This window comes from Watersipora subatra, chromosome 3, assembly GCF_963576615.1.
Source record: "Watersipora subatra chromosome 3, tzWatSuba1.1, whole genome shotgun sequence".
In the NCBI taxonomy this organism is placed as follows: Eukaryota; Metazoa; Bryozoa; class Gymnolaemata; order Cheilostomatida; family Watersiporidae; genus Watersipora; species Watersipora subatra.
Genome location: NC_088710.1, coordinates 65,736,372 through 65,750,496, shown reverse-complemented (window position 1 = coordinate 65,750,496; position 14,125 = coordinate 65,736,372). Strand labels below are relative to the sequence as shown.

Here is a 14,125-nt window from a genome sequence, read left to right as displayed (position 1 = left end):
TCGAAAGTGAAGACAGGAACACGTTTTCACGCCTTATGAGGAGTTGTGCTTGTATGCCAAAAATAATGCCCAAGAGCAAACAACTACTCCTACTCCTTGATTTTTCATGTCAACACACCTGCGGCCACCATAGCTGACCACTATTGAAATTTTCAACTCTACAGTGCCCTAGTTTAAAACATGACTGTAATGAAAGAATGTTTTGTTAACACAGGGTTTTAGAAATTATTCTTAAATTTTTTAATTTAACCTTCATTTCTATCATTGAATTTGTGTTTGGGGTGCTTGCATACTAAGAGAGAGCGTGAGCTAGTTTAGAGGGTCCGGGAACTAATTTATGCTCAAAACCTGTGATTTTGGTTATGAGCATAACCTGGGCACACTGAGTAGTTCGCATTAGCATACAGCATCTCAATATTTTGAGTACAGTGTGTTGTACCAGCCATAATTGATATTGATAATCAGAGAAGTCTATAACCCATGTAAAAATTAAATAACAAACAGAAAAGGTTGAGTATTATATCAAAAATGGCCATGGCCAAGCTTTAAATCCAAGGCTAAAGCCATGGCTACTTGTTTCTAGTTTTGATAGTCTAATGAATTTAGCAGTTTTACAGATGGGTTTCATCTCCACTCAGTATAATTTCACTAGCATGCAAGCACATTCTTGAGATAGCAGAACAAAAGAGTATCATTTTTGCCCCTTGATAATCTATACTTAAGCCAACTACTAGCATAGCCAAAGCATGACTTCTATCAGAACCTGTTAGTCTGCAGCCTAACGACATGATAACCTTAAGGGTTGGTCATCTTCAAGGCACCGTATTTAAGCTCTCTTCCTTCTCACAAAGCTCACCTTCATTCGCACTTTTTCTGGATTGGATGCCATACAGCTGGACAATAGAGCATTCAAATAGTGTGAGTTCCTACTTTTATTAATGAAACTCAATGAAATACCTGTACTCTGCATTACTTAGTTCAATGATCAACATGTAAAAGTCAAAAACTTAAGATGCCATTCTCACATCTATACTCACATCTTTTCAGAAGTCTTGCTAGTCATCTTGGTGCAACAGGTTATTCTTGCTCTACTCTGAACTCCCCGATTTTAAAGTTCCATTTTACTCTTAAATAGGCAATTTCTCAAGCTTGCTGATTTGGTAAATGCTTAGTCAGTACTCCAAAACTTCAGCCTACAGTTTTCTCAAAAGTTTGGCATTTTTATTACGTGTGGGCTGAAAAATATGGCTAGGTTCTCTAACATAGATTTCCCAGTTGTAACTTGGAGTTTCCACTTAAATCTGCCACTTTGATTGGCCTAGATAGCTTGCAAAGCAATAGTCTAATAACATAGTATTTGGCTCAACCTATGCACAGTTAGAAGTTGGGGTAAAATCAATCGGAGGAAAATAACTGTTGAAGTCACGAGCAACCTCTAAATCAGTGGTTTTAAACCTGGGTTCGATCGAAACCCAGGGGCTCGGTGAGTGAGCCTCAGAGGTTTGGCGGAGGTATCTTAATAGCAACAACAGGAATCACATTGATTTGCGAGGTCATGTCTTTATGAAAAGATGTGTAATTAGCTGTGAGCCTAATTCATTGTATTGGTTTTATTCTTTGAAAACAGTGATAGTAATGCATAGTTCATAGTAAAACATACACCTACCTGGTATGTCTTGAATATCAAAAAAATCATGTTTTATTTTTCAAATAAGAATGGCTCAATAAAAGCTCATATGCAACTGTTAGAGCTCAGTACGGACAACCAGATTAAGAACTACTGCTCTAGATAGATAAGCAACCCAGTTATATTTTGCTAATATAATTCGGCTACATAATCTTCCTAATTCAACTATTTTAGGAAATCTTTTAGTTTGAGAAGCCTGTGTTAATATATTGCAACTATTTTAGATTTGCCTGCAAGATTCACAACGTTACATTAAAGCTCTCTCTAACAAGATTTATGTTCAAATAGATTGAAAGTGTTGCAATAAATATTTGTTTCATATCTACATTGGTCTAAGGTTTTGTCTAACTTAAAGGTTGACTTGCAATAAAATTCACATTACAGCTATTTGGTATCGAAAGATTCATCATGTCTTACTCTGTTGTGTTGTAGATGCCAAATATGTGGAAATGTGATTACAAGCTCTTAAAAGCTCAAAAACGAAAAGCCGACATAGATTGGAATCTCTTTATTTCGATGACGTAGCCATGAAATTTGGTTATTGTCTTGTCACGTGATGTTCTCATGTGAATTGAAAGGCCAATAAAAAGCTCAATATAAAACTTATCGTAGTACTAGTTTATGACAAACACTTCGGGTTTTTCCAAAGACCCCGTATCAAATATAGATGCTGGCTAATTTACAGTTTTGTTTCGGCATTATTCAATCATCAAGTCGTAATCTGATCATGTGACCCAATACTTCGCAAATAATTTTTGCAGCACTTTTCAATTATCACGGGTAACTAACAGGCTCGTCATGATTATCAGACAATGATATGTACTCCTTCGAGCTAAAGCTAAAAAGATTAACGATTTTTTACAGTAAGTTATAAGATATCAGTGCTAAAAGTAACAGCATTACGATGCCAATAAAATAGACGCGTAAGAACAATAGACATGGTTTTATTGAATGCGTGAAGTATATTTGTGAAAATATTTCAACGAATAAGGTTGCATGAAAGTGTAAACAAAAACCATCTCTCACAACTACGCCACATTTGAGCCGTGTTGGAAAGGGAATCCAAACTACGGCGGTCTCGTGTGGCTGCGATTAGCTGTTCGTTTTTGAGCTTTTAAGAGCTTGTAATCACATTTCCAAATATTTGGCACCTACAACACAACAGAGTAAGACATGGTGAATTTTTTGATACCAAATAACTGTAATGTGAATTTCATTGCAAGTCAACCTTTAAGCACCCAGCAGAGCATCATGGGTGACGAGTAGTTATTTCCAGTATTCAAAAGTTCATAAGTTCGGCATTCTCAATGTTATAAATTCGCCTTATGAAATGGCCTCAACATGCATCCTGCTGGGTTTTATTGCCAGAAAATAACTCAGACAGCTGATTGTGTGAGGCGGTCAGGAGAGCTGCTAAAAATGACAGCTGTTTGCCAACAGATCGAAAAAAGGAGCTTTGTCTAAGTCGGCCATGGTGAATAAGAGACACAGAAAAATGAATGAGCCACATAAACTAAGTGAGGAAGTGAGATGGGAGAGTGGGGAATGTATCCAATTGAAGAATGGAAATTTGGCTAAAACAACTGATAGAGATAGTATTGTGAGGCATCAAATGTATCTATAGAGAATTGTTGGTCAACCATGACATACTTGTGTTTGTATAGTCATTATTCTTTCATGTATTTGTTCATAGATCACTTCAGCTGTGGGTTACTTTTCCCAGGTCTGTTAGCCAAATTATATTCCATCGATGTGTCTATTTTCGAATGTCTATTGATTGATAATAGACACTCGAAAATCCTATTGCAACCTTAGTGGCATTCAACGAGCTCACAGACGCTGCATGGAGTTATTTTCAATACAATGTATTGGCAGCAATTAAATAAAACTGAGTATTATCTATCATATATATATAATACTATGATGCAAATATCATGTAGGAAACATTATAAAACATGCACAAGATCCATTATCACCATATCAAAGGACAAAGGTGTTACATCAACTCATAACTTAGGAGTTGGTATATTGAGTCCCTTAAAATGTTCACCAAGTTCTGACAGCGGCTGATGCGCCTCATCAAACAGTGCAGAACCAATGGTCTCTCTCACAAGTTGTGTCCACTTGATAACTTTTGGAAAACTGGATTTGTAATCCATCCCAAGACCCATGTTGGTCTGCATAACCTCACAAACTCCCAGTAAGTCGGCTATGGTCATGCTGTCACTGCTTATAAATGGTGTGTCCCTCAGGTAGATTGTTTCAATTTTTTGCAATGACGACTCGAGCACCTTGGCACATAGAGATAGTCTTTTTTGGTTGATCGGCTTGCCTGTGCGCAGAGGCTCGCGGTACTAAGAAAACCACACAATATGTAAGACATTTGTAATGCAATGTCGATTCAATGTGGAAAAAATCCTGGATAAGTACGAAATGCCTTTGAACTATGATATATGAAGTCAATCAATTTCAGTATACATGAAATTGTATATTGAGGTGTTAATAAAGCAAAGCATTAAGAGATGACTCACCAGAGCAAATATCATGTTGGAGCCACCATAGCGTAGATTGAGATGATGCCAATGAGTAAAACCTTCTATTTTAGCTCGCTGCTGCAAGTCTTTAGGATAGAGACTATCAACATTGTGCTTGTTGCACAAATATTGGAGAATAGCAACACTGTTAAAGTAAAACAACTCTCAATGTTCTACTACACAAATGCATCCAAGCAAAACACAATGAGCACCACAGCTGTATTAGTATTCGCCTATGGGTCTCGATAAGAAAATATCTCTACATAATCATGTAAATAAATAAATTTTTAAATCGTTGTAATAAAGAGATTTATTTGCCAAACAGCATCATCAAGTTACTAAGTAGGCAACTCCATTAACTGCTGTTTTTAACCACTAACTGTAAGTCACTATTTGAAAAAGTCACGAGAGCAAAGTATCCTTAACCTTGTGAGCTATAAAATAATACTTGCTGTATACAGAATCTTACAGCTGTAATATCCAAAAAATGATCAACCAAGAATTAAAATTAATAAACCTTAATTTTTAACCACTGAGCTTTCTGTGTGCCTTGATTGATGATTCATTCATAAGAGCAACCTACTGGCAAATTTCTGCTTTGTCCTGTTACTGGTCTAATCTAATCAAGCTGGTGCAGCAGCTCAGAGTAAGAAACAGATTAAAATGTTTTGTTTACAGTAAACTGAGAGCTATAAATCTCAGAGAACCTTCGTCAAGCTTCTCAGCAGCAAGCAAAAAACCCAAGCTATTTTACCGCACAAGTGTATACAACATCAAATGTAAAATGGGTATTGAAATTCGTGAACAGCAGACTGCTTAGTGACCAACTACTATGATTTACTGAAATAATTTAAGCAGTTCATCATATAAAAAGGTTGTTGCAATACGTAGCATAAGAATTTATTATTATTATTAGACATATTAACCTTTCTGGTAAAAGGAACCCGTTGTCATTGATAACAGGAAGAACTTGAAAAGGGTTGATCTTTGCATACTCATCTTGCAAATGTTCTCCTACAAAATGTGACAAAGGCCGTAAGACGACATTCAATATAAAATTGAGCACATGTACGGGGATTAGAATGTTTCTATTAGATCCAATGAAAAGTCTCCTGACAAGCATACTAATTAAAACTGACAAATAATGGTTAATATATAGCTTTGATATTAAACATTGCAAAAACCAGCTCGTTATCTTAGTAATGAATCGAAAAAGGTACAGATCGAATAATTTAGACAATCATAATTACCGTATTGTAACAGCGAAGTTAAGTTATCTTGGACGTACCTTGCATTATGGAAATAGGCACAACAACATGTGGTATTCTAGTATATTTTAAAAACATATAATGCTCTAGATGGTTGAGATAGCAAATCTATGTACGCTTTCAGCATGATTCCGAATGAATTCGTCTTATTTGAAAAATGTCGAAAATAAATATGAAAGGATGTCGAACACGCCTCATACGCGTTCGCTTTGGGCCGATTCAGTGCGTGTCATCGCCTTGGCTAGATCTAGCGATTGTTGTGTAGTGTCCCTTTTTGGTGGTACATGTTCATAAACGTGAGGCGATTAATGCGATAGGTGACAGGAAACCGTTTATTGATAGAAAAACACAAAGTGGGACAAAGTGTGCGAGTATACGTATTACTAATACTAGAGTGGGAAGATAACTCTAAAGTAAATGATTCAACGTCTCGCTTTCTCCGACAAACATGAACACTGAAAGTGTAGGCTGTGTAGCAGTTACATAAAGACATATTTATTGAAAAATGATTGTCACATTAATATCAATGTGAGAAGGTTGACCTACAAAAGTTACAAAATCTTGAGTGCTGGAGTCTGAACCAGAGGCTGACACCACGCTGTTGGATTCATAAGTGGAGCTTCACAGGCTGATCAACTGTACGACCAGACCTTGATATATAGTGCTCCTTACGACTGTTTGGTTGCGGCTCAACATCATCAGCTATATGTCCGATTGGCCATATGTCGATTCGGTTATGACGAATTGAAGTTCCACCTGAGTTTCGTAGAATGTAGGATCGAGGAGCATTCGGGGCAGCTGCTGCTACTTCAGCTTCACGGTTTAAATATGAAACAAAGACCTGTTGTCCAGAGTTTTGTTCGACAAACGATAATATTACTGGCATATTCACAAAGCCGCTGCCAAGTGATCGATTTGTCAAACTTAGAGACATGTTGAGTTTGAGCTAGTTAATTGTCTGACCAGTGAAGATTAATTCTAGTGAACACTAAACATATTATTGTTCTTTTTTGTTTTTCGCTGATTACGATCATTGTAATTTTGTGTTACTCAAACTGCCTGTTGGTGCAACTATATAGGCCTAACGGAGTGGGAGTATTGCAATAATAGCAGTTTCATGGTTTTAATAGTGCTTTCTCATTGTGCTTTCTGAATGTTCGTTGCTTATTGGTACCCATTGCTTTTTCATATTAAGCCTTCTTTTGGTTCCCAACTGTCAAGATGAATGCAGCTAATAAAGTTTCTATTAATAAACTGAATATTTAAACTTTATAAATGACTCCAATGAGTCATTGGCGGTCATATACGCAGGCAACGATGTATTAACAAAGTGGTAAGTTTTCGACAATACCTCGTCGTTTTCTTTGACTCTATGACTTTGCTGGATCTCTCATTGGAAACGGAGTAAAGCACAGTACTACGAGCACGATTTTTTACCTTCTCTACGAATGCTATGTCCTCCACAGTAGAAATGGCCTTTCAACGGAAAAGTGCATCAGCCACAATATTTTGTTTCCCAGAAATGTGTTCCATTTGACACTGGAAGCGTAACTTGCGCATGCCAAATCGTTGAATTCCAGCAGGCATTTTTTTGAGGTCTGTGTCACTAAATGAAGCCACAAGCAGTTTGTGGTCGGTTTGAATACTTACAGTAATGCCTATAATGTAATTTCTGAACTTTTCACAAGCCCATACAATGGCGGAGCTTCCTGTTCGATCATGGCATATCGTTGCTCTGTGTTGGTGAGTGCTCATGACGCAGCATAGACTAAATGATGCATGCAATCACTTTGTACTTGGTACTGGTACTATTAGTAATGCAGCGCCGATGCTACTCTTACATGCATCTGACTGCTGGATGATAGTTTTGCGAGTTGGGTTGTATATTGCCAGCCCTACAGATCGGGACAGCTCATCTTTGCTGTTGGTGAAGGTTTTAGCTTGCCGGTTCCCCAAGTACCATGGACAGTTTTTGCAACGCAAATCCCAGAGCAGTGTACTGAGATCACCTAGACGAACTTAGGTGAACTAGGTGAACTTACTGAGTTGGTTGGCCATGCCAAGAAAGCTCCGCACATGGCTCGCATTTTTCGAGATGTCGCGAAATCTTGGATGCCCTGGATGACATCAGGGTTAGGTTTAACGTCATTGGACCTTATTACATGCCTTAAAAATTGAATGCTGTGTCAGATGAACTAAAATTCAGATTCATTTAGGATCATACAGGCTTGTAGCATTCAATCTAATACAGCACAGATTCTGTTATCGTGTTCTTGTTGGTCATTTCCCTATATGCACACATCATCTATGTGGCAAATTACTCCATCAAAATCATTCGGTTGCTTGAAATAATCTTTGAGTAAATCTCAGACTGGACGACAACCTAAACCGGTAACCGGTTAAAAACAAAACGGCCAAAAAGTGAGGAATGTTGTCAGAATTCTTGCTTCAAGGGTTAACAGAATCTGGTAAAATTCTGAGTTTGCGTCAAGCTCGGTAAACAGTTTACCAGTGCCTAGCTTTGTCAGGCTCGACTCAACATGGGCCATTGGATAGAGTTCTCTTTTGACTTATTTGTTTAACTTAGTATAGTAAACATAAATACGGACACGAGAGTTTGGTTTCGGCAAAACCACCATCGGAGAGCACCAGTCACTCGGTTTGTCAACTAGAAAGATTACACTGTCATTAACTATCATTTTGAGTTCTGACTTGACATCGTCGAACAATGGATAAGGTACGGTTCTTGGTGTGTTTATGGCGTACGGTTGACAACCTGCCCACAGCGTAATACCAGCCTCTTGTTTCATACAGCCCAGACCCTGAAACAGCTTAGGAAATTCACATTTAAAACGGTTAGCAGTATGCACACGGTCAACATTACAACTGACTTTTACCAGACCCAACTCAATGCATGTGTTTCTAGCTATTGTCTGGATGACTACATATAAACGTTCATAGTGCTCAGCATTATGTACACAAAACCTAGCTGAGAAATAGCCTAGCATGTGTACTCTATTATTTCCATCCCAACTAAAATTTTGTCATTTGGTTCTAAACTTTGATCAACACACAAGCTACTAGGTATGACAGAAACGTCAGCACCCATGTCAAGTTTAAAGTTCATGGACACAGGTTTGGACTCTGGCTCACCCATGTGCACATCAATACTTTTCATCCATGAATTGCTGTAATTCTGGTTATCCTGGACTTTACCTAGGAAGCCCTCTCTATCTCTGCTTCTACCTCATGGACTGATGAGGTTTATCGGTTGACATCAAGCATACTTTCGAAAAATGTCCTACAATTGAACATCTTCAACAATCCTCTAGAATGCTGGTAGTATCCAGTTTCTACACAATTGGTGTTGCCCTTGGCGCTGATGGCCAGAGGGTAGTGGCAGGCAATGACTATTGTGACTTGGCTCTCGTCTCTGATGATTATCGCTATAGATAGCGTCAACAGAGGTGTTATTCTCACTGCGACTTAACAACTTCATCTGACGCGCAACTTGCCTCGCCATGGCAACTACTTTCTCCTCGGTAAGCTGGTCCAGCTCCATTTTTTGAATTTCTCTGCTAACATCCTTGTCTACGATGCCCACTACGATACAATCTCTAATCTTCTTTGATCTATGATCTTTAAAGTCATCTCTGTCCGCCATGTAGTTTATTGCACGGATCAATTCTTTAACAGCTTCACCAGAAAACTGGTCATGTCTAAAGAATGTAGCTCTCTCAAATATAACATATTTCTTTGGGAAAAGGTATTTATCAAACCCTTCTTTCACCTTTTTATAATCTTGTTTGTCTTCTGTAGGCAATCCCAAGCAATTAAAGATTGTCTAGCTGTTAGATCCCATAGTATATAGCAAACTATCTATCTGCAGCTGATCTTCTTGCTTATCTAGCTGTGACAGGCTACAAAATCTACCCCATCTGGTAGAACACTCAGCCAACTTCTTCGGTAAAAAGTCAAATTCTACCGGTGAAGTAAACTTTGCCATATTTAGCGTCATTTAAAAGAAGTTTAGACCAAAAAGGCTTCTTAGCAAATGATTAACACAAGTGTTCTCACGGTGTAGTATTAGTAGTGACCATCATATGGTATTATTGGTGGATGCTTCTGATGAAGAAAGAGTTTAATAAACATGATGCGATCTATGCGATAGGTGACAGGAAACTGTCTATTGATAGAAAAACACACAGTGGGACAGACAAAGTATGCGAATATAATACCGATACAATAGTCAGAAGATAACTCTAAAAAACATGATACAACATTCTCTGTTCAAGAAGTGAATTACGTATGGCGATTTCTGTTGCATCTTCATTACTTATATACCCCATGCTAAGTTTGATATGTGATATGGAACAGTGATAGCATTAACACTGTTACAGAACATTTTAATGATTCATTACGATATGTAAGTTGTAAGCTATTTAAGCTGTACTAGTTCAGTTATATAAAAAATTCTGCTGCAGTGATTCATAATCTGTCTCTAGTTGAGTTTGTTAATATACTCAAGACAATTGGTAAATATACATCAACTTACTTAAGTGAGTATACATCTATATGAATCTCATTGTTTATCTGTTCGTGCTTCCGTCTGTCGAGCTATAGCAATGAAGTTTTAAGAATGAGAAGACCGCTGCGAACTGGATTTGAACACACAACCTTCAGTTCTCTGGACATCTATTTATCCAATACTCTATTGCACTGTCCAGCTTGCTACAACATGGAATAAATTTGGCACTTACTTGGAATACATGCCAATCTCTCATGGCTTCTCGTTAAACACTCTAGCTAGCTTCATGTGTAGAGCCAAACCAGAAGAAAAATCCGTGAAGCCTTACCAGACAAAAATGCATGCGCATGGTGAAGAAAAATATATATATGACAGTATGAATTACACAGAAATAAACACAGTAAACAGAAATAGCACAGCTCACAGAAATGAACAAACACTTTTATTTGAAAGTTAGAATGGTAAATGTTGATGTGGAATAAGTTGATTGAAAGTTAATTTTCTGCCCAAAAACTATTTTCATTACCCGTGCAACGCCAGGCAACCAGCTAGTATACAATTATAAAACAAGTTCATTTCCAAATCAGACTGCTTGTTCGTTTGTACATGTATGTAATAGTTATTTTGTAGATATGTCACTTTCTAGTGCCTGATGATTGTGTGGGCATAATACAAATTTAGCAGAAATTCATTAAAAAACCTGTTTAGCTGTTTTTGTGTGTATATGTGTGTGTGTAAAATAGGGAACTGGATTTCTTTCTTGAAAAATTTTATAGCCAAAGAATTGGCATTAGGTAATACAAGTTAACGATATAAAAATTGTAAGAATGATTTGAAATGACTTGCAATTTGCCAAAGTTTCTTTAAGCCACAAAATAATCACAGTGAAGTAGATGTACAAGCAGTGGAATAAGGATGTAGTTGTGTACAAAACATAACAGCAAAACCATCTTATACGATTCCTTTAAAATTTTACATACACATGTAGCTTCATTTACATATAAAAATATAATTAAGACAATAACAACAAAAAATTGAGCAGACTACATAGCGACTTTTTACGCATTGTAACATTTTATTGTGTATATCATTAGATGAGACATCGCATTCTTTGTAGCAGGTATGATTTACAGTAGATATCGGAACCTTCTTCTTGGTAATGGGTAGCATCTAGATTGATTAACAAAACATTACAATTTTGGAGTTGGAATATTAAGTCCCTTGAAGTGCTCTGCTAAAACAGACAAAGGCTGATGCGCTTCATCAAACAGGTTGGGACCGACTCTCTGCCTCACAAGTTGTGTCCATTTTGCAACTTTGGGAAAACTGGATGTGTAATCCATCCCGAGACCAATATTGGTCTGCATAACTTCACAAACTCCCAGTAAGTCAGCTATGGTCATGCTGTCACTGCTTATAAATGGTGTGTCCTTGAGGTAGATCATTTCTATCTTGTTCAAAGAAGCCTCAAGCACTTTGGTACTGAGTGATGCTCTTGCTTGGTTTACCGGTTTCCCTGTTTTCTGTGGTTCTCGAAACTGTAAAGCAAATTGACTAAGTTTCATAAAAATATTCTGTATGGAGCACTTGATAAAGCATTTGCATATGTATATATATACATGTATATATCCGGATATATATATATCCGGGTATATATATATATCTGGATATATATATATCCGGATATATATATATACCCGGATATATATACATATATATCCAGATAAATACATATACCTAAAGGAGCATAAAAAGACTAGTCATAAAATACAATATTTTGTGAAGAGGAGCTACTGTGATACTAGTGTCAATTTTACAAATTGTATTTTTCCGCTAACATGTAGCAGGCTTGTAACTGAGTTATGTCACTGAAGTCCTCACCAGTGCCATGTACAAATTGGAACCACTATAACGTAGGTTGAGGTGCTGCCAGTGCGTGAAACCTTCAACTTTAGCTCGCTGTCGCAAGTCTTGAGGATAGAGAGAGTCAATGTTATGTTTTCTGCTTAAGTACTGCAGAATGGCCACGCTGTCAAGATAAAAAGAAGTCCACATTGCAAAGGTTAAAGAGTAGGAGATAAGATTATCTCTAAATAAACAAACAAAGTCCAGACTAGCTTAGTAATGTGAAGTGTACTGACCTCTCAGGAAGAATGAAGCCATCATCATCAATAACAGGCACAACTTTGAAAGGATTTATTTTAGCATATTCCTCTCCTCGATTTTCTCCTAAATACAAAAATAATGGTAAGAGCAAGCAGAATAATGCAAAGTTGTTGTATCACATTTAATCTATATGATTCCCAATATTAATTTTATTGCAGACCATGAAGCTTTTAAAATTATATATTTTTATTAGTAGTGGTTTACACCATCCCCTACTCTATCAGACATCGCGATACTGCTGGTTATACGGAAACATTCTGATAGCTCAACCAACTTTCTAGCTTTGAGCATCTTCATCGATATAGAATATATGAATCTTTCAGTTGAAAACTACCACGATTAATCACGTGTAATAAAATAGCAATTTCTTAGCTAATAGTTTGACTAAAACCCTTAACCAAAGCCGCTGTAGATCTAATGTTTCAAAAATCACTGCTTATCTTCGCATACATTTATCTTTTATTCAAACAGACAGTCAGAAATGTAGCGCAATCATTATGTTTGCTTTTCAGTATAAAACAGAATTTACAAAACATAAAAATAAAGCACTTGAAGTGATGAATAGAGAGGTAGGAGAGTTTGCTGGGATCAATTGTAGTGACCATATTTCACGATATGCATCAAGAGTTGAGTTACAAATATCTTTATAACTGCTTCATGTTGCATTAAGTAGCCTATTCTACTTTAGGTCAGCAAGGAAAATACTTGTAGCTCATTCTCTGTAAAAAAATAATAAGACAATTCATTAGAGTGGGATAATTTAGCAATTATCAGTGGCACCCAGGCTATAATCCTGTAGCCCCTGTTGCTTAAACTGTAACTATGTTTATGGACAGCGTTTAGAAAAAAAAAACTTATTTTGTTCAACTTTTCTGATTCTGGTGATCTATTTGAGCTATGGTCAATTAACAAGAGTTTTTGTGCTGAAGAAAACCAATTTGAATGACACAGAATAAACGCATACCATTCCAAATAAAGTGGAAAGAATTCAAGACCACAAGCCTGAGTTCGTCGCCTCTGTTTAGGAGCTTTTAACACACACACAGCGCCATATCAAAAAATTAGAACTATTCAACTATTGCACTGCAGTCACTACCATTATGCTAAGCCTCACCAAATCTGATGAAGCTTTTGATTTAAATAAAAAAAGCATTACCTTTCCATCAAAAAATTCAAATGAATAAATTAACAACTTATTACCATTTAGTTACATAAAACATTCAAACAATAAGCTGATTGAAAATACATGTCCACTTCAATGTCTTTTGCAAAAAGATGTATGCATAGGTTCCCTCTAATAACGTTTTAGCAACAATTTAGGCACCACCAAGCTCTCAGGTTAAGAAGCTTACGCATCAATTTAATCCATTGATTTAAGCACAAACCGCTCAGCACTCATCTATAGAGAAATTCTGTAAAGAGAGGTATTATGATTAAAAAAGAAACAAAAGCTACGATACCTACAATAGTAGCCTAATATTACCTATATTGTAAGTTGCTTACAGATGTCCAAAAGTTCATAAACATTGAAAACCAAGCTACTAAACTATAGCTTGATATTAATTATCCCAACAAAAAACATTAGTAAGCAGCGCTGCGTGTAAATAGCATACATAGCTCTGAAATACCTCTCAAACTTGTACAAATACTTACCTTGCGCTAGGCCAACGTAATGAATCGTATGTGGGATTTTAGTATAGTTTAAAAACAAGTACAAAGCCCGGCAAGGCTGACATAGTAAATCAATGTAAACTTTCAACATAACTTTGTGCTATATTAAAATCCTTTTCAATAGATAATCAATTCGGATTCAGTTCCGAAGTAAAGCGGACGAGGATAGGTTTGACCAAAGCCCAAAATCTTCGTGGTTCAGTAATTATATACATGTATATGTATTACCGAAAGCTGTCTCTCTACAATAGAGCGTCTCCTACGAAACCCG

General features: G+C 36.8%; 1 pseudogene; it reads right to left on the bottom strand.

Annotated features, from left to right (window-relative positions):
• Window positions 1-3,654: 3,654 nt before the first annotated feature.
• LOC137390887 (uncharacterized) lies at window positions 3,655-14,024 on the bottom strand (annotated as a pseudogene).
• Window positions 14,025-14,125: the final 101 nt, after the last annotated feature.